This window comes from Pteropus medius, unplaced genomic scaffold (assembly GCF_902729225.1).
Source record: "Pteropus medius unplaced genomic scaffold, Ma_sr-lr_union100, whole genome shotgun sequence".
In the NCBI taxonomy this organism is placed as follows: domain Eukaryota; kingdom Metazoa; phylum Chordata; class Mammalia; order Chiroptera; family Pteropodidae; genus Pteropus; species Pteropus medius.
In genome coordinates this window covers 5,618,306-5,636,545 of record NW_024342647.1, presented here as the reverse complement: position 1 = coordinate 5,636,545, position 18,240 = coordinate 5,618,306, and the positions used below count along the sequence as shown (strand labels likewise).

The following is an 18,240-nucleotide window of genomic DNA, read 5'->3' as shown; positions in this document are numbered from 1 at the left end:
AAGCATTTGATTGATTAGCAATGGAAGATGGCTGGGTGATCAGCATTTATTCACTTAAAAAATTTTTTTTGGTCACCTAATTGCCTAGTAGCACATGTGGCTTCAACAATGTATGTGACTCTGTTCTATCCTTCTGGGAAAATGGTCTAGTGGTGAAGTCTGAAATACAAACAAATTCTTCCTTTGTGTTGAAGCGATTGCTAAAGAGATAACTGATCAAGTGCAATTGGAATAGAGTAGAAGGGACCCATACACTTGCTCAATGGATAAGAGATGGTTTGTCGGAAAAAGTGACACATTGTTGTCAAATAAGCAAAGACAACATTCAAAGCAGAAGTTGACAATATGTATAGAGAGATGGAAATGACACCTTGTGAATACTTAAGGAAATAAAAATCATTAGATAATGCTGGTTTGTTAAAACAAATGGGAAGCTTAAAATAAGATATCAAATCATAGGTTATAAGGACCTTTAACATTTTGCTAAGGGGTTTAGAATTTTTCTCTGAGGTCAATGGAAACCATGGATAAGTTTTAAGCAAAGAGTAACATGATCGACATACTGTTTAGAATTAGGTTTGATTGCTAGTAACGGAAAACTCGAAATTAATACTGGTTTGAAAAGAAAAGAAATTTTGTTTTTCATATAAAAGTCTGGAGTTATGTAGTCTACGACTGCTGTAGTGGCTCTTCTCAGGAATTTAAGATCTTTCCAACCATCCCTATATGTGGCCTTTAAATTCATATGCCAAATTCATAGTCCAGGTCACAAGTTGAGAGCAGTGATAAAAATAAGAGACCAATGGGAAGTGTCTCTGTCTGCACAGGCTGCTGTAACAAAATACCAGAGATTAGGTACTTTCTAAACAACAAACATTTATTCCTCACAGTTCTGGAGGCTGGAAGTCTGAGATCAGGGTGCCAGCATGGTGGGGTTCTGGTGAGATCCTTCTTCTGGGTCGCAGACTGCCACCCTCTTGCTGCGTCCTCACATGGTGGAAGGGCTTGGGAGCTCTGTGGGGTCTCTTTTATAAGAACACTGATACCACTCATGAGAGCTCCACCCTCATGACCTAATCACCTCCCCAAGGCCCCGCCTCCTAATACCATTGCACTGGGCATTGAGATCTCAGCATATGAATTTTGGGTGGACGCACACATTCACAACATAGCAGGAAGGCTTCTGCTCTCTCTTAAAGAAGAATCTCAGAAGTTTGCAGAAGAGACTTCTGATTTTATCCCATTCATCAGAAATTAGTCACACATTCATATCCAGCTACTAAAAAATTTCATCTTTACATGAACAGCCATGGGCCCACATGAAAATCAGATTTTATGTGTCTCTACTAGAACTGGAGAATGGATATTTAGGAAAGTTAGCAATCTATACCACAAGTAGATCTGAAATTTACAGATCACTTGAATATCCTTGTAGTAAATGGACAAGGAGATAGGGAGATAATTGAAGATGTGGGATTAAGGCTGCTGGCATCCATGGGTTTGGGAGATGCTCTCCTCACTCCCCTCCCAATCACTTAGGCTTTGTCCAGTTAAGAAAATTACTCTTACCTTTACTTCTCCACTACTGAGTCAGAGGTGGATATAAGTATCCTTCAGCAAATGCGTCATACTCAAGGTTGGGCAAACATATCTGGAGAACGGACCACAATATGAACCTGGCCTGGACTGCATCCTTCACTGGCTTAAAACTCTGCTCATTGTACTTCTGACCTAAAGAGACGGATCAGATTTCTTATCCTGGTCATTTATAGAGCCAGGATAGAAGAGGAAGTTTCCATACATGTCATTCATGTTAGCAGAGTTAACATGTTTTGTCTTATAGATATTCACAGAGTATTGGTTAACACCACGTGCTTTAGCACCAAAAAAAATATGATTTCAAAACTCAGTTATGGTTCTCATCTCAGGCGGTCTGATGTCAGTCTGCTGTATTGCTTCCTCTCTGGCTCTTTGCTTACTTTTGTCCCTTTCCTAAACTCGCTGTCTTCAGGTAAGATGAGGGCAGTGGCCACAGCAGCCCTGATGAGTGTCCCTAGGAGGTGGTGGCAGAAGAATAGACTTAAAGACACAAGAATTTGGTCTTGGGCCCTGACTTCGCTCACCTGGCTGTCTATCTTTGTGCAGCCCCTTTAAGAATCAGCTTCTGTCCCAGCAAGTGGGCCTAGAGTCTCATGGAAGCAATAGCCCAATGTATGTCCAGTGTTGGCTCACACCGTCTTTGCCATCCCCAAGCCACCTTCCCTCACCTTGTCTCTCACTTTTTCTGCTGATGTCCTTATGCCTGCTCTCTTCCAGAGTCCTGCCCTCTCCAGTTTACTCACCACACACCACGCTATGTGCATTTATATCGTTGATCTTGTGATGATTTTTCCATATATATTTTAAATCTCTCCAAGCTTTTTCATGAGGCCTGCCAGTTAATTCTGACAAACCTACCAGAAAACTCATTGTCTTTGCAGCTTAGGTGGCAAAGCAATCTAACTTAAATACTATTTATTGTCTCATGAATCTCCTTTACCGCCGGCACACTTAGGGCCAAGTGACTGGCAGGGTGAGGGAAGCTTCTCACCCCTGTTTTCTGTTGGGAGCCTTGGACATGAAGATACTGGACTCCTGGGGGAAGAAAACTCTGTTTTCTTCAAAAATATAAAGCAGGAGTCTGAAATGGGAAGCCCTGCTGATTCCTGGTCTAAAGTGGAATCATTCTTCTGCTCGTGGTTCTGGGGCTTTTTGCTTACAAAGTACAGGTCTCATGACCCATTTGAGAACATCACTGAGGATCTACAAGAAAGGACCAAATGAGTTTTAAAAAGCACCCCAGGATTCCTCTCCACTCTACCCCTACCCGATATAACAAAATAGACTCAAAGTAGCATTTGCTGAAGATAGCACCGTTTGCATAAAATTTCCATTGATACATCTGGTTTTCCTTTTGAAAAAGGCCTTCAAACCTCATAAAACCAAAGTCTTTTGAATCAAACCACAAATTCCTTATAGCTAACCTCAGCGAAACTCCCCACACACTCTGTGTATTTAGTCCCTCTAACTCCCATTCCTCTTTTCTCTCTGTCTTCATTAAGCTAGCTGGAGCCCAGCTCACAAAGATAAATCAAGTTTTTTTTTTTTTTTAATGTTCACTTTATATTAATAAGAATTATGAGTCATTTTTCTGTCTTAGCCCTTTGATTTAGAATAACTATCACTTATTGAGCTCCAACAGTATGCCAAGTGCTTTACGTAGTATCCCATTTAATCCGACAACAATCGTGCAAGGCAGGTGGTATTTTTCAGTCTTTTTAGTGAGGAAAGAGAAACAAAGAGAAGTCAAATAATATGTTCATTGTCTTGCTCTGCTGAGCGGTGGGTTTAGTAACTCAAATCTAGTTCGACAACTCCCGCGCTCTCATTTCTCATGTCTTGTCTCTCTACGTAATAGATTCCTAAGACTTTGTTTTCAAATATAATTTGATATTTAAAATAACTCCTCATGTGCCTCTGGCAATCATTATTCCACTTATTGACTTCGTGGTGACAACGATTATTGTGATTACTAATAATAGCAGCTACTATTCTCCGAGTGTCATATTAATCACTTAACATCCCATAACTTCTTAAAACAATTTCTTGAGGCAAATATTATCATCACCATCTCATGGATTTGTAAACTGAAATGCAAAGAGGTTTGTTAATCTGTCCAAGGTCACTTGGCAATTAACTCATCAGAATGGCAGATTTAAGGAAAAGCAAGCCTATGTATATGCCAGAGGCTTTGAAACATTTTATGCAGTTAACTCATTCAGTCTTAACAATCTCGAAAGGGAAATAGCATTGCCATCTGCATTACACAAGTGAAGAAACAGAGGCACAGAGACATTTAGTGATTACTCAAGGCCACATTAGTAGTCAGTGGGGTCAAGGGCTAGAATGCAAATCAGTACAGCCCTGGGTCCTGTACAACTCATAGCTTGTAACCACACCTGCATGCTGCCTGCCTGACTGACTTCAGAACCTTTTTGCTCTGAACAGATGTTTATGGGAGTGAATTTAAAACTGTATTACTCATCCAGTTCTTTTAGTTTCTGGTGACCCTATTGTGTCAAAAAGACAGGGCTTGATGCATGCCATGTCAGTGGTGATTCTAGTTACTGAGATTGATCTGTACTGATGTCTGGGAGTTTGGACCAAATGTTAATGACCTACGAAGGTGACCTGCAAAAAATACACAGCTCTGTCAGGAAGATGGAGCTCTGCTAGGCAGGAAGGATCATCACAGACTGTGGCAGAGTTTTCCCCCACTGGGCTCTTTGATGAGCAGTGTTCATGGGCTCAGAGCTTATCTAGAGACTGAAACAAAATCACGATGGAATCTTCCGAAATATTGGAAAGAAGAAAAAGTCAGTATGGGTGTGAATGGGGATATGGAGGAGGTTCAACTGGAAGATGGAACCTTGAATAGAACAAAGGGAGAATAGGTCGGCCAGTTTCCTTTTCAGGAATGAAGGACCAGGAATGGTAGAGAAAAACAGAGGGACTTTTTCTTTAACTGTAGACATAGAACTAGAGAAATCAATGTCCAGAAGAATCTCTGATGGCACATTGGGCTCTAGGTGGGTATCACCCTGTGCTTGATTCTTAAATTTTCTCCTACAATATCTCTGTGGCTGTAGGGACATACATACAGCAAAGCCAAAAGTGGACTCCTGCACATTGGAAATTTCATTGAAGCCACATGGTTTTTGAATCAAATACCTGCCAGATTCGAATTCACATTTATGTTTGTTTTAATACGAAATGCTGGTTTAAATGCTGTTCGGTTAAATTTCTTAACTTACTTCAATTTTCAAGTAAAAGTGATGCCCGATGTTTATCATTAGATTTGAGTATTCCTGAGAACTGAGTTTTATATCGACATTCGAGAAGCATCTTCCTAGCTCAGATTTATGGGAAGGTACCCTCCAGCAATGCAGAGGCTAAGAGTAGAAAAGTTAGAAAGAAACTAATATTTATTTGTCACCTAAGTTGTATCAGGCACTGCTTGAAGTGTTATACATATACCATCTCATTTAATAATCACAACACACATGCACAGCTGTTGTTGTTAATCCCCATTTTACAGATGAAGAAACCAACCCAGAAGGTGAGCTAAACTGTACCAGATCACATGACTAGAACAGGCAGAAGCCAGAGGTTGAAACTAAGTCTGTTTGCCTTCAAAATATATAATTTTTCACCAAAACAGCAACAATGCCTCTCAGAGTAAACAGAGAATTGGCACTATTAATTTAAATCTATGAAGACAATTAGGTTAGGAGAGTTCCCCTTCACCAATGGTAAAACAAAAATGAAACGATATTCTAATTTGGGACATCAATTCTTTCAAGTCCCATGTTCTCATGCCCTCAGTTGATAGCTGACCTTCCAGGTAAGGAAGTAAGTTATTTATAAGGAAGACATTAATTTTAGTGAGCAAAGAGATCATATATCATGATTTGATATGCCATGCATTTTATTCATTACAAATATTTTATGGTAGGTTGAAAAAATGGCCCCAATTCTCTACTCATCCTGCATCCATTGTGATATGATGTTTGCAGCTCTTTTATCAAGAGATAGTTTATTTGTCTGTGCTTCTATTCTGGGCTGCCCTCCTAACTTGATTCATCTAACAGAATGTGACAGAAGTTATAATGTGCCAGTTCTGAGTCTAAGCTGTAAGAAGCTTTGCGTGCTTCTGTTTCTCTTACTTACTCTTGCATCCCTGCCATGCCATGGGGACAAAATTGGGCCAGAGTGCAGGAGGAAGAGAGACACATGTGGACAGCCACACTCAGAAGCAGAGCTGCCTAACTAAACACAGCTAACCTCATTCTCATGGGGGAGCCCAGTAGAAACCAAAAGAGCCACCCAGCTATGCCTGCCTTAAATTGCTGACCCGAAGAATTGTGAGCTAAATAAATGGTTGTTGTTTTAAGCCACAGAGTTTTGGAACAGTTTGTTTTAAAGGAGCAGATAACTGGCATCCACTTAATGAAACACAACTGAGTGCCAACATTGTGGCATGGGATGGGGACAGAGAGGTGATTAACTTATGGTCCCTGTTCTGAGAGGCGTAGCCAGCAGATCAAATGAGAAGTCAGACAAGCAAACAAATAATCACAACCCAGCAAGTTCTATGACTAATCAGAGTAACCTGTGAAATCCTTTTAGTGGGAATAGTTCTATTTCCTCGGTTGAGAAGCCACCGTCTAAGGAGCACACACTTCTCATAACCGTGTCATCCAAACCTCAGGCTGCATCAGCGGTCACTCGACAAGGAGCTCTGAGGATTACCCAATGCTATTTATATCTATTATAGGATCCCCATTAAGCAACCTCAAATGGGAGCCAGGAATCTGGGGCCAGGACTTTTTTTGAAGGACTGTTTTAAAGGGATATTATCTTCTGTTTAAATATGGAATTGCTGGATATTTGGGAGGTACCAAGCAAAAATTTTAGTCCCTTGGACTTTCAATGATTGAAAATTTTCATAGAGCTATAGACGCCAGAAATCATGGACTTGTTGACTACCTCTGACTTTTCAGAGAGTTAACTAAGGCAGTGGCAGATAGATTAGTAAAGGGAAGATAAACCTGGGTTTGAATTCCAACTGAGGCATTCACTAGCTATCTGATCTTAAGCAGGTTCCAGAATCTGCATGAACTTCACTTTGCCTTTAGGTAGAGATAAAGATAACTACCTTATAAGATTATGATGACAACTAAATGTGCCTAGTACATAGCCGATGTTAATTCATTTTCCCATTTCTTTCATTCTTAACTCTCATTTGCTTTTCCCCCTCATTTTCTGCTTTTTTCCACAGACCCAACCAGAGCCCCAATCTATGAAGCTTCATGAAACTGGGTCCTGATTCTTAGCAATATGAATGAGTTTGAAGGTTTCCCCAATGATATTTGTAAAAGCGCCTTTTGAAAGTGTCTTTCAATGATGGTTTCAGTAATAAAGTATATTCACGATTACGAAGCACCAAGACAAAAGGCCGAGTGAGACAAGTCTGTTTCAAGCAAACTCTGCATCGAATGCAAATGCACATATCAGCAGCCAGCCTGTCACTTTAGTCCACAGAAAGAATGGTGGTTTTGTGACATCCTTGGCACCAAAATGGAATATGTCTGAACTGGCTGGAGCGTTAAACATGACCAAAGACATAGCTAGATGGATCGTCCTAGAATTTTTTCTTCAAATGCAGCACATTCAATATTCTTACGCAAACCAGAGGGGAAGTGGGAGAATTCTTTCCTCTTCCTTTTCTTTGCATTTAACCTCAATCACATTACTCTTGGTTTCATTTTCCTTCTATAGAAGGAAAGACTAATAGAAAGCACATGTGAGAATTAAATAAAAGCAGAGCAGAGTAAAGGCTGAATCTGAAATATATAAATATAGATATAGGTATTTCGGGACCTGTTTACAGAGAAGGTGAATTGACAACATCTTGGATATACAGTTTTGTCACCTGTATGATGGGAAGAATTGCTCCCTTGATTAGCACGGGGTTTCAGGGATGCTCCAAGATAATTGATGTGAAAAATAGTTGCCTCTCGACTAAAAGACTTTCTAGTCTCAAGACCTTTGCACTTACTGTCTCTCTGCCTGGAGATAGCTTCCTTTCCTTTAGAGATGTTTGTTGGTGCATCCTTCAATTTATTCTGGCCTCCACTCACTCAAAGGTTGCCTTCTTAGAGGGACTTTTCTCAATTTTCTTATCCAAAACAGCCATCCTATCATTCCCAATATCTTTATCTTGGTTAATTTTTTTTTTTTTTTACTTTAAAGCATTTATCTGACATTGTATCATATATTTACATGTTAATTTGTGAATTGGCCATCTTTTGCAATAGAATACCAGCTTCATGAAGACAGAGGTTTTTATCTGTTTTCTTCACCTCTGTATCCCCAGTACCTAGAATAGTATCTGTCACATGGTAAGCACTCAAAACAAACATTTGTAAAATGAACAAGTTAGTGACAGCCAAGATTTGGAAGGAACCTAAATGGCCATCAACAGATGATTAGATAAAGAAGTTCATACATTCAATGGAATATTACTCGGTCATAAAAAAAAATGAAATCCTACCATTTGCAATGACATGGATAGACCTAGAGGTTATTATGTTGAGTGAAATAAGTCAGACAGAGAAAGATAAATATCATATAATTTCACTCAGATGTGGAATCTAAGAAACAAAAGCAACGAACTAAATGAAAACAGACTCACAGATACAGAGGACTCTTTGGTGACTGCCAGAGGGGAGGCAGGTTGGGAGGCTGGGAGTAAAAGGTGAAGGGTTGAAAAAGTACAAATTAGTAGTTAAAAAATAGTCCTGGAGATGTAGAGCACAGTATAGGGAATATAGTCAATAGTATTGTAATGGCTGTGTGCAGTGCCAGATGGGTGCTAGAGTAATCGGGGGGATCATTTCACGAACTATATAAATGTCTAACCAATGTTCTGTATATCTGAAACTAATAAAAAAATAAGTTAATGAATGTGCAAGATTAATTTTACACTGAAAATTACAGGCTTAAGGAGGGCATTCTCTAACTGTTGGCAGAATTTATGAGTGTTCGTACTCTCGTGTGATTAGAATTGGGGATTCGCGACTCCCCAGCAAGCCAGTGTCTCCCTCACTTAGCACCTCTGCAGATTGCGTAAGGAATGTCCAGACGCTTTCTCCTTCCAGCATGATGTAATGTGGAATGAGAAGACCTGCAGAACATGCTGCTCATAGACGAGACAGATGATCTCATCCCCTTCCTGGGCATTCCTAGGCTTTGCTGTTGAAAAAATAAATTAAAAAAATAAAAAAATAAAACCTATCGTGTTCAGTTCACAGGTGGTTGTTTCAACCCTCAGTCATTTGTTGGCAAAATACTGAAACTCATCTCTTAAATCCCTGGTGGCTGAGGGGAGGAAAGTTATGTTGGATATCGTCTGGTCTATCTCTTCAGCCAAGTGAAACAGATTTATCCTGAGAAACTATAACATACAGGGGGAGAAATACATTTTAGCATCAGCCGCAGGAGACAGGCTGTGAACAACTAACTGGGGGTGATGGGAGAACTCAAAAAACAAAGTAGGCGAAGTGTTTCATTGACACCAGAAGGCTGAAGTTATTCTTGGGATAGTTTCAAAGGTTTAGGGCCTGAAGAAAGAATGTACCCCATTTCTCTTACATGGCTCATTTTCATTTAAAAATTCTTTTGGTTTTGACATTTGCGCGTATATTAAAATGACCATAATTCTGATTTATGGATATTAATTGCTCTACAGTTTACGATACCTCCTAACATAAGCCCCGAAAGTGAGGGAAACAGAACTATCCCCATTTATAGCTGATGAGGGTGAGGATCCAGGGACAGCAAGTGGTGTTGGCCACAGTGCAGACACCTCCTTTATTCAGGCCACCATTCTTACTCCCTAAATTTTTATAACAGCCTCATAGTTGATGAACTATCTTCTGCTCTTGCTTCTCTCATTCATTTTCTTCAAGAGAAACCAGAGCAATTGTCCTATTATATATTTATTTACCATACTCAAATCACTCAGGCCTTCCTGACACATAGATAAATGCTTAACAGAATTCTAGACATGACTAACAGGTTCTGCTTGATCGACCTATTGGCTTTTCCTCCAAACTTATTTCTGTCTTTTTATTTTTCATTTGTTTATTCTATTCAAAGAGGAAAGAAATATTTCTTGAGAATAAAATCCACAGAGAAGAAAGTAGAGCTTGGGTCATAGGGGAGGTGGAATTCTGGTGACATTGTTTGAGTTGCTGAGTCCAGCTGTGCCCTAAATGCTGTGTGAATTATTAAGCCAATACATCCCCTCTTCTATTTTTTAAAAATTAAGGTCAAGTTGATTTGAGTTTACTATCATTTGCAATAAGATATTCCTAGATTTTTAGAAACTCAGAGTCAGGTGGGGAAAATTTGACACATGAACAGGTAAACACTCTAAAAAGAGATGGTTGGTATGAAATGGGTAAACATCAGGCACCTTTAATTAGCCTTGGAGAAGAAAAAGGGTCATGCAAGACTTCTCTGCAGGAGACAACGTCTGGTTTGAATCTTGAAGCGTGGAGCAGTTGACAGGATATGCCTACCAACCACAGGATGGTAGAGAGGCATTCCAGAGACTGGGGAAAGCATGAGTCAAGGCATGGAATGAAACAGTTGATCAGGTTTGAGGAATTACAAGTAGTTCGGTATAACTTTGAGGGTGCACGAAGGGTGGAGTCAAGGAAAGAGAAGCTAGAGAGGGAGGCAGAGACCAGATCAGGAAGTGACTAGAAGTTTATTCTAACAAAAGAAACATTATCCTGGAAGTTCTGAGAGGACATTGAGAAATGATTACTCTACTTTAAAAATGAGCATTCTGATCCCCACCTACCCTAAAAGATCATGATGGTCTCTCAACAAAATGGCTGTGAAAATGATTTGAACCAGGTACAAATGAACTAATTATGCAATGGAAGAAAGAAAACTGGAATTTATTGGGCATCTCCTCGGTGGCAGGCTCTGGACAAGAGAGAGATGTAGGACAGGTAGAGAAGCTGAGGAGATGCATACGAGGGTTTGGTGGTCCCCTGAGTTTTTTGTTCCTGGCAGCAAGGACAGTAGTGGGCGTTTCTGTGGGAACCGGGAGTTATCCCTGAAGGGAGAAGTGGAAATACCGCTTGTGAACTTAGCCTATTTCACAACTGCCCAGAGCAGGGTTTGCTCCCTGCCCCTCTGTCCTGCCCTCTCACATTCCAGCAACATGATCTAAAAATGGCTATTCTGGTGCTTAAATCCAAACAACTTCAGCAGTCAGAGCTTTGTTCTCAGAAACTCTCCCCCAAACCTCTCTTTCTGTCTTACTTCCTGTGCGTGTTACCTCTCCCCCACCAAACCCTGCTCATTACAGTCGAGCAAAGCCAAGAAAATGCCACAGCTATGGGCTTTCACATAGGCAAAGCCAGATCCAGGGTGGGGAGATGATTGGATTCTTGGGGGCTGTGTGGGCTGGAAAGCAGGGTTGTAATTGACAATGCACCGGAACAAGGGTTTGTTCTCTTGGGGTGACCTGTCCGTGAGACCAGGGACTCTCAAGCTACAATTTTGGCATCATTCTTCTGGGACCATTTACTATAGCCACTAAGTGTTGGACTGGCTCTGAGCTGATTTGCTTCTGCTATTTAGTGAGCTGGGATGGTGAATCTGAGCTCTGAGACATTGCAATACGGGTCTTTCCAAATAAAACAAGATAGGATTGTCACAAGAAATGAAACAACATGCCTCTTCAATTTAGAGAATGACCTGGTTATACAGTTGACCCTTGAACAATGCAGGGGTTAGGGCTCTGACATTACGCTCCGCAGAAGTAAAACATCTGGTGAAAACTTTTGACTCCCCCAAAAGTTAACTGTAGTCGTTCCTCCATATCTGCAGGGATTGGTTCCAGGCGTCCCTGCCGGATACCAAAATCTGAAGATGCTCAAGTCCCTTATACAGAACAACGCATACAGTTAGCCCTCCACATCTGCGGACTCTCAATTGCCAATGAAAAATATTGTTGGTTGAATCTGAAAACACGAAACCCAGGGATACAGATGGCCAACTGTATATTTATTGAAAAAAACTCTATGTGGACGTGGATCCACGTAGCTGAAACCCCTTGTTGTTCAAGGACCAACTGTAGTCAGAATTGTACATCACCCCCTCCATTTCTTAAGTGTGTTAAAGAATATGCCATGTGTTCATTATTTATTTAATTCATTTTTTACTCAACGATTATTGAGAACCTGCTCTCTGTCAGGTACTATGCTAAGATATGGGTAAGATAAATAAGATACCACCCTGCCTTCCACAAATGGCATCGAGCAGTGGCATTAACTTCCAGCTAGAGGCTAAAGGATTTCCCTTCCTTTCCTACTTTTGCACAAGACTGCATATGCCAACATATAAGGAAATGGCTTTTTGTCTACCGAGGGGACACCTTTTTCAAGTTCTGACAAGTCTTGTTTTATTTTTAATGGCAAAAATATTATTGGGGAAAATCCATTAATCCATTAAAATCAATGCAAACTTTGAATATGTAGAAAGGTCACCTGACCAAATGGTAAAGCAGGAGGCAAATATAGTTATTATATTTTGCATTTTTTTCTGAAGGACTGCATTGTGGTATTCAAGAATATACGTGTATCCATAATGAATTAAAAAAGAAAAAAGCGGTGTTCTATTGCTAGGTAAATCAATACTTCTGGTTTATGGATTAAAAAAGAACCAGAGCTCAAATGAATCAGATAAATGCAAAGATGATGGGTTCTAGAAAGCTGTTAGATGACTTATGAAAGATGGATCTTAGTGTCAGGGATTTGAGTAAAAGAAGTTTATAAAAATTGAGAGTCGAAAGCAAAAGCAATGGTTAACCATCTTTAAAATTTTATGGCTATAATGGCAACTTAGTTGATAAACATTGTAGGTAGACGTTATATTATTTCATCCACATATTGCTAATGTCTACCTATATAACTTGGCCAAATAACTTGTGTTTTTGAAACTTCTTGGAAAGATGAGGAACAAGCCCTACTGGATGCTGTCCCGTGCTTGGGCACCTGTGATAAGTGGCTGACAGAGGCATCGGTATCGATTTTCACAAAATACTTCCATCTCTGGGCCTCAGCCTCCTCGTCTGTGAAATGAAAGTGCCCTGCCTTCCTCCCTCATTTGGCACCAGGGCCCTCCTCAAGGCAGAAGGCTGTGGAAAGCCATACGTTTACACACTGGCTTTACTTTGTATTTCCCCCTGTTTTTTCCCAGCTTGTTGAGTTGGAAAGTCTCATTAAACAAACACATCTCCAAAATTTAACAATACCCCCTTCCCTAAGACTCCGAATGGGATAAGTGAATATTTCCTTTCTTCTATCTGTTATATAAATTTAGGTTTTATAAGGCATCTCAGGAGAAAGAAAATGATTGTCGACTTTCTGATAATCTTACCTCTTCCTTTGTGCCTTTCTTGCCCCCATCCAGATGGACCAGACCAGCAAGTGTTCTGTGAAGACCATAATGACATTTAAGGGAGAGGATGTGGGGGCCTTTATAGTCTTGAAGCAAATAAATTTTTTGCAAACTCACTTTTCTCTGAGTCCAGTTGATTTGACACATTAACTGTCCCCATGGGATGAATCATTGCATATGGTCCATAAAATCTCTTGAGATATTTCCTGTTGAATGGCCTTTGCCACGTCTATGTTTATTTATTTTATCCCGGGAGCCTAAAAATATAGTTTAGCTATAGGTGGGCTCTTGCTAGCTATTGTCTTCATACAATTTGATTGGACACATGTCTAGAAAGGAGAGGAGGGAAATGATTTTATTTACTCTAATTAATGTAAAATCTTCAGAATAGAACTTTGGGCATTCTGGATTTAAGTATAGTGCATAGCTCCTGCTTTTCTCGAGAGGGAAAATAGTCTTTAATAGCTTTGCTTAAAGGTTTTTGCTTGTTCCAATCTTGTTGCTGTAGAGTCAAGCTAGCTCAATCTGTGTATATATAAAAGAATGAGAAACAGACTGGGAGAAAAATTGTGTCCTGGTCTCTACCCAAAACACCCTTTTATGCAAACGCCGAAAGCCTTTTTAAAGCTGCTTTGATTAACTGTCACATAGCTCCCCCCACACAGAGTAAGATGCTAGTTTGTGGCTTAGGATGACAGAAAGAGGAGCCGCGACTCTCACGGGACAGCTCGGCCACTCGAGTCTTCCAAACCCAAGAGACTTTGCATAAATCGGAGATGCCCTGGAAGGGAACCAGCAGCCTTTTGAGCTCTTTGCCCATCACTAATTCTGGCTCCAGGCTGACTCTGGCTCGGTGATGAAAGGGGCTAAAAGCAGTGAGTCTCGGCGAGCATTTTGGATGGGATCTATTCAGGCTGTACTTGCTTATCCAGCATTATGGGGTTTCCATGGCAATAGGCACATGTTTCAGTGTGTTACATGTGGAGAGGCTGTACCTTACATGTAATAAGTCTTCTCTTGTTAGGAAAACGTGATCTTGTGCCACTTCCTTCCTAGTTGTCTAAGTGTACTCTACAGTGCGTCAGTCTCCCCTTTGTGATATGCATGGAGAGAAATGCCCTAGGCCAGCGTCCAAGATCCTGAAACCACGGATCCCACTGGAGACACAGGAGAATGGAGTCTGCTCCAGAGACACTTGGCATGGTTGTGGCAGATCAGAAATTGAGGGCCCTTTCCTGCTCTCACTTGGCTCCTGGCCTTGGATGGGTATTGAGGGCCACAAGATGAAAAGATCATTTGCACATTGCCCATGGTGATTCTGTTCCAAGGAGTGCAGTTCGTGAGGCACTCTGGGACCAAGGAGAACTCCATGCATGAGCCTGGAATATTTGGCCTCTGTGATGTCTGTCTGTTGGTCACTTGGCAAATCTGAGAGCTGGTTTGCAAACAGTCCATGGGATCAGAGAATCATATGCAAAGGGAATCTAGATTAATATCATTATTGTAGGAGTAAACATTTTCTCTCCTACTCTCCTGTTCCCACCCACCTCAGTCCATAAAATAGAACCCTCTGTCATCTGAGAAATTTCAGGGAGAAAGAATTGGTTCTTCTTTCTAGCCTCTTCACTTACTTACTCATCCCCACCGGAAAAGATGTCACTTGTCTGGTGGTGACAAGGGTCTGATTTCCATTCGTCCATATTTCTCTGTAGGGTGGACCTGTATGTTAAAGATTGTGTGATATGTGAATGTCCTGGGTTCTCATGTGTCTTGGCACCTGTCTTCCATACTAGACTATAAATTTCACTTATTTATTCAGTTCAGAAATTTCATTTATACATAGTTATATTTTGGGGTTTAAAAAATTAGTAGCCCTTAAGACAGACCTGATCCATAGAAGCTTATTATTTCGTTTGTACAATGATTATGGAGTTTGATTTAGATATTAAACTTTAAGAATTGAGAAATTGTCAATAACATTCTGGATTTCCAAGTTAACTTACTGTAAGATCTGGCAGCCTGGGGTCTACGTGGCAACAATCAACAGAAGATAGCTGACCGTGCCCCTCCAGATGGGGCTGTGTTCTCCGCTTTGTCAGAGTGCCTTCCATGTCCCCATTTCACACATTTAAAACATCTAACACTCTAGCGCAGAGGTTCCCCCACCCCCGCCACCCGGGTCACAGACCGGTATTGGTCTGTGGCCTGTTAGGAACGAGGTTGCACAAGTACAGCTTCATCTGTATTTGCAGTCGCTCCCCAGCACTAGTATCACTGCCTTAGCTCCACCAGAGATCATCAGGCATTAGATTCTCATAGGAACACCGGTTCTGGTGCCAGAAAGGTTGGGGACCGCTGCTATAGAGAATCAGGCACACACCTCACATTGGTAGAGGTCACGCACTCAAAATGTACACTAGAGTCTATAAGGTTCATGCGTTAACATTGGAGTGACATGTGACCTGTTCTTTAGTGTGTGTCAGTAGGGTATGTGGGAAGGCAGGATATCTTTCACGGAGTGCTGGGTTAAGGCTTGCTCTGCAGGCCAACCTCTCATATCAGGGTGCTGAGGTCTAATTATAGTACCAACTGTCTAGGTTCTGCAGAGATGGCAGACAGGAGGGGGAGAGAAGCTTCACCTGGGAAGAGCAGAGAAAATGATACTTGAGATGGGTTCTGAAGAGTGAATAGGATGTCACTAAGTAAAGAAGGTGAGGAACTTTCGGAAGGATCATCATTAGAAAATAAAAGGCAATTACAAAGCACATGAAACTTAAAAAGACTGTAAATACTTTGGTATGCATAAAATATAGGATAGGTGACAGAGACCTCGGAGAAATGAAGCAGGGACCAGCTAACAAAGGGGGCCCTGTGGTCAGTGGAAATCTACTGCAGGTTGATTTTTAATTAACTTGTAATTACATAAGTAATGTACAATTTGAAAGGTCAAAAACATTACTGATAAACTTTTTTTGACATTCATCTAATCCTTACGCCTTCTTTGTCTACCTAGAGCACCAGGGTTTCTCAGCCTTGGTACTATTTATATTTTGAGCTGGATGATCTTTTGCTGGAGGTGGCTATCCTGTGCATTGCAGGATGTTTAGCAGCAACCCAGGACTCTATCCACTAAATGCCAATAGCACCATCCTTCCTCCCAACAGTTTGATAAACCTCGGGGCAAAATTGCCCCCAGTTGAGAATCGGTGACCTAGCAGTAACCAGTGTCATGCATGTGCTGTAGAAACTCATGGACCTATTTCTTTCTATGCATTTAACTGTACACATATTTACCAGTAGAACATGTTCTATTTTTCTTTTTCACATATGTACTATTATGTTGTGCATCAATTTTTAACTTGTTTATTTCACATCTCTATGTGTTTGGGATATCTCAGCACGCTGTCAAGTTTTGGTTTTGTTTCATTTCTTTTTAATGGTATATATCACAGTTTATGTATCCATAATATCTGTTATTGGACTTTTAGGATTTTTTTTTTTTACATTTTAAACAATTCTGCAATGAATGTCCTAATTCATATTTCCTCATGCACACAGAAGTCTGTACCAGGAATACAAGGCAGCCTCGCTGTTACTCATTTCCAAAATGACTAACCCATTAATTAGATTCTTTGTGCTTTTTAGAGAAATGCTTCTTTCCTATTGAAAACAACTGTAAAGGGAAAAGAAAAAGGAGGGTGAGGAAGAGAAGGGCAGAGGAGAGAGTGGGAGCCAGGCAAACAAAGACGGGTTTACCAGCTGCTCCACTGATTGGAACTGCAGTGTTGCCGAGCCATAAGTTCAGAAAAAAAGTTTTTTTGGTAAGGAGATGAATAGCGCAACAGGGTATTTCAGATGTCGAAAAAGACATCCTGGCACAACAGGAGAAAGAGAGAAAGATGAAGTTTCCAGATTTGTTTCCCAAATCTTCTCAAGGCACTGCCCTCCACTCTCCAATTTGACCCGCAGCCAAAACCAACCTACCTCTAATATCCCTTATCCCAAAGAAATGTGACCCTTTAATTCCTGCTTAAGCCAATCATCTGAGATATGTTTCATGTTTTGAAAAAAATTATATACTTTCAATAGACCAGACCCCTTCCTTTCTGGGCTGGTAGGTTGGCGCAGGTCTAAACTCCTCCATGGGAAGTTAGTTTGTAAACTTGCCCTTGTTCATCTCACCACATGAGTGGGGGTTCAGTATCTGAAAGCCTTCCCTGTCATGTATCTGCAGGGAGGAGGGCCAGAGCCTTCGGGATGAATCAGCTCTGTCCTGGGAGAAGCTGAAGCTGAAGGTTCCCATTTTGTGTGGACTTTGACATGCCAATCAGCAATCTCCATCCCATTTTTCAAGACCTCGCTTCCCCTGGGAAACATTTTAATTCCCTTGCTCTCCTGACTCGAGTCCTTGATGCCTCCCCTCTCCCCAGCCTCATACCTCTCCCTTCTTTCTAGAATACCTTGTATAGGTCATGCTACCTTAAAACCTCTAATGCTTTATCTCCTATGTACTGGATTGTCCCTTGGGTCAAGACTGCAATACTGTGAGGGCAAGATTGTATGTAAGGCAGCCTCATGTTTTTAACTTTTTTACAAAGCTGCATCCCACTGATCAGTGAGTCATAGGACCAGACCAAACTCAAGAGGTGCAGAAAAGGACACCACGTCAAAATAGGAGGGGCCACAAAGTTGTATTGCAAAGGAGCCTTGAACAGGAAGGAAATTATTGTAGCTATTTTTATAAACAATCTACATGAGGCAGTTTTATTAAAATTAAAAATGCATCTACTCTGACCCAATAATTCCACTTTTCTCTATGTGTATAACATGCCTTCGACTCCTGGGAACTCTATGAATGAGTGATGCCACCAGTGGCTTGTCCTCAACAGTCCTGCTCAGCTCCTGTAGATGCATGTCTACAGCTTCTTTTGTGGGGTCAATCCATACCATATTTTATCTTCCTCTTTCCCTGCTGCCTTTTATTTTCCCCAGTATTATCGTCTTTTCCAAAGAGCCCTACCTTCTCACGATGTGCCCGAAGTAGGACAGCTTCAGTTGGTCATTTTTGCCTCCAGCAATGTTTCAGGCTTAATTTGCTCTAGGACCCATTTGTTCATCTCTCTGGTGATTCAGGGTCTCCATAGAGCTCTCCTC

The 18,240-nt window shown here is 40.9% G+C and overlaps 1 long non-coding RNA gene across 2 annotated transcripts in view; it reads left to right on the top strand.

The window, feature by feature from the left end:
• LOC120605789 (uncharacterized) overlaps window positions 1-7,419 on the top strand; it is a 70,025-nt gene extending 62,606 nt beyond the window's left edge. For both annotated transcript variants that reach the window (XR_005653713.1, XR_005653714.1), the window contains exon 4: window positions 6,881-7,419. This is a non-coding gene — a long non-coding RNA (uncharacterized LOC120605789). The remainder of the gene's footprint in view (window positions 1-6,880) is intronic.
• The last annotated feature ends 10,821 nt before the right edge of the window (window positions 7,420-18,240 follow it).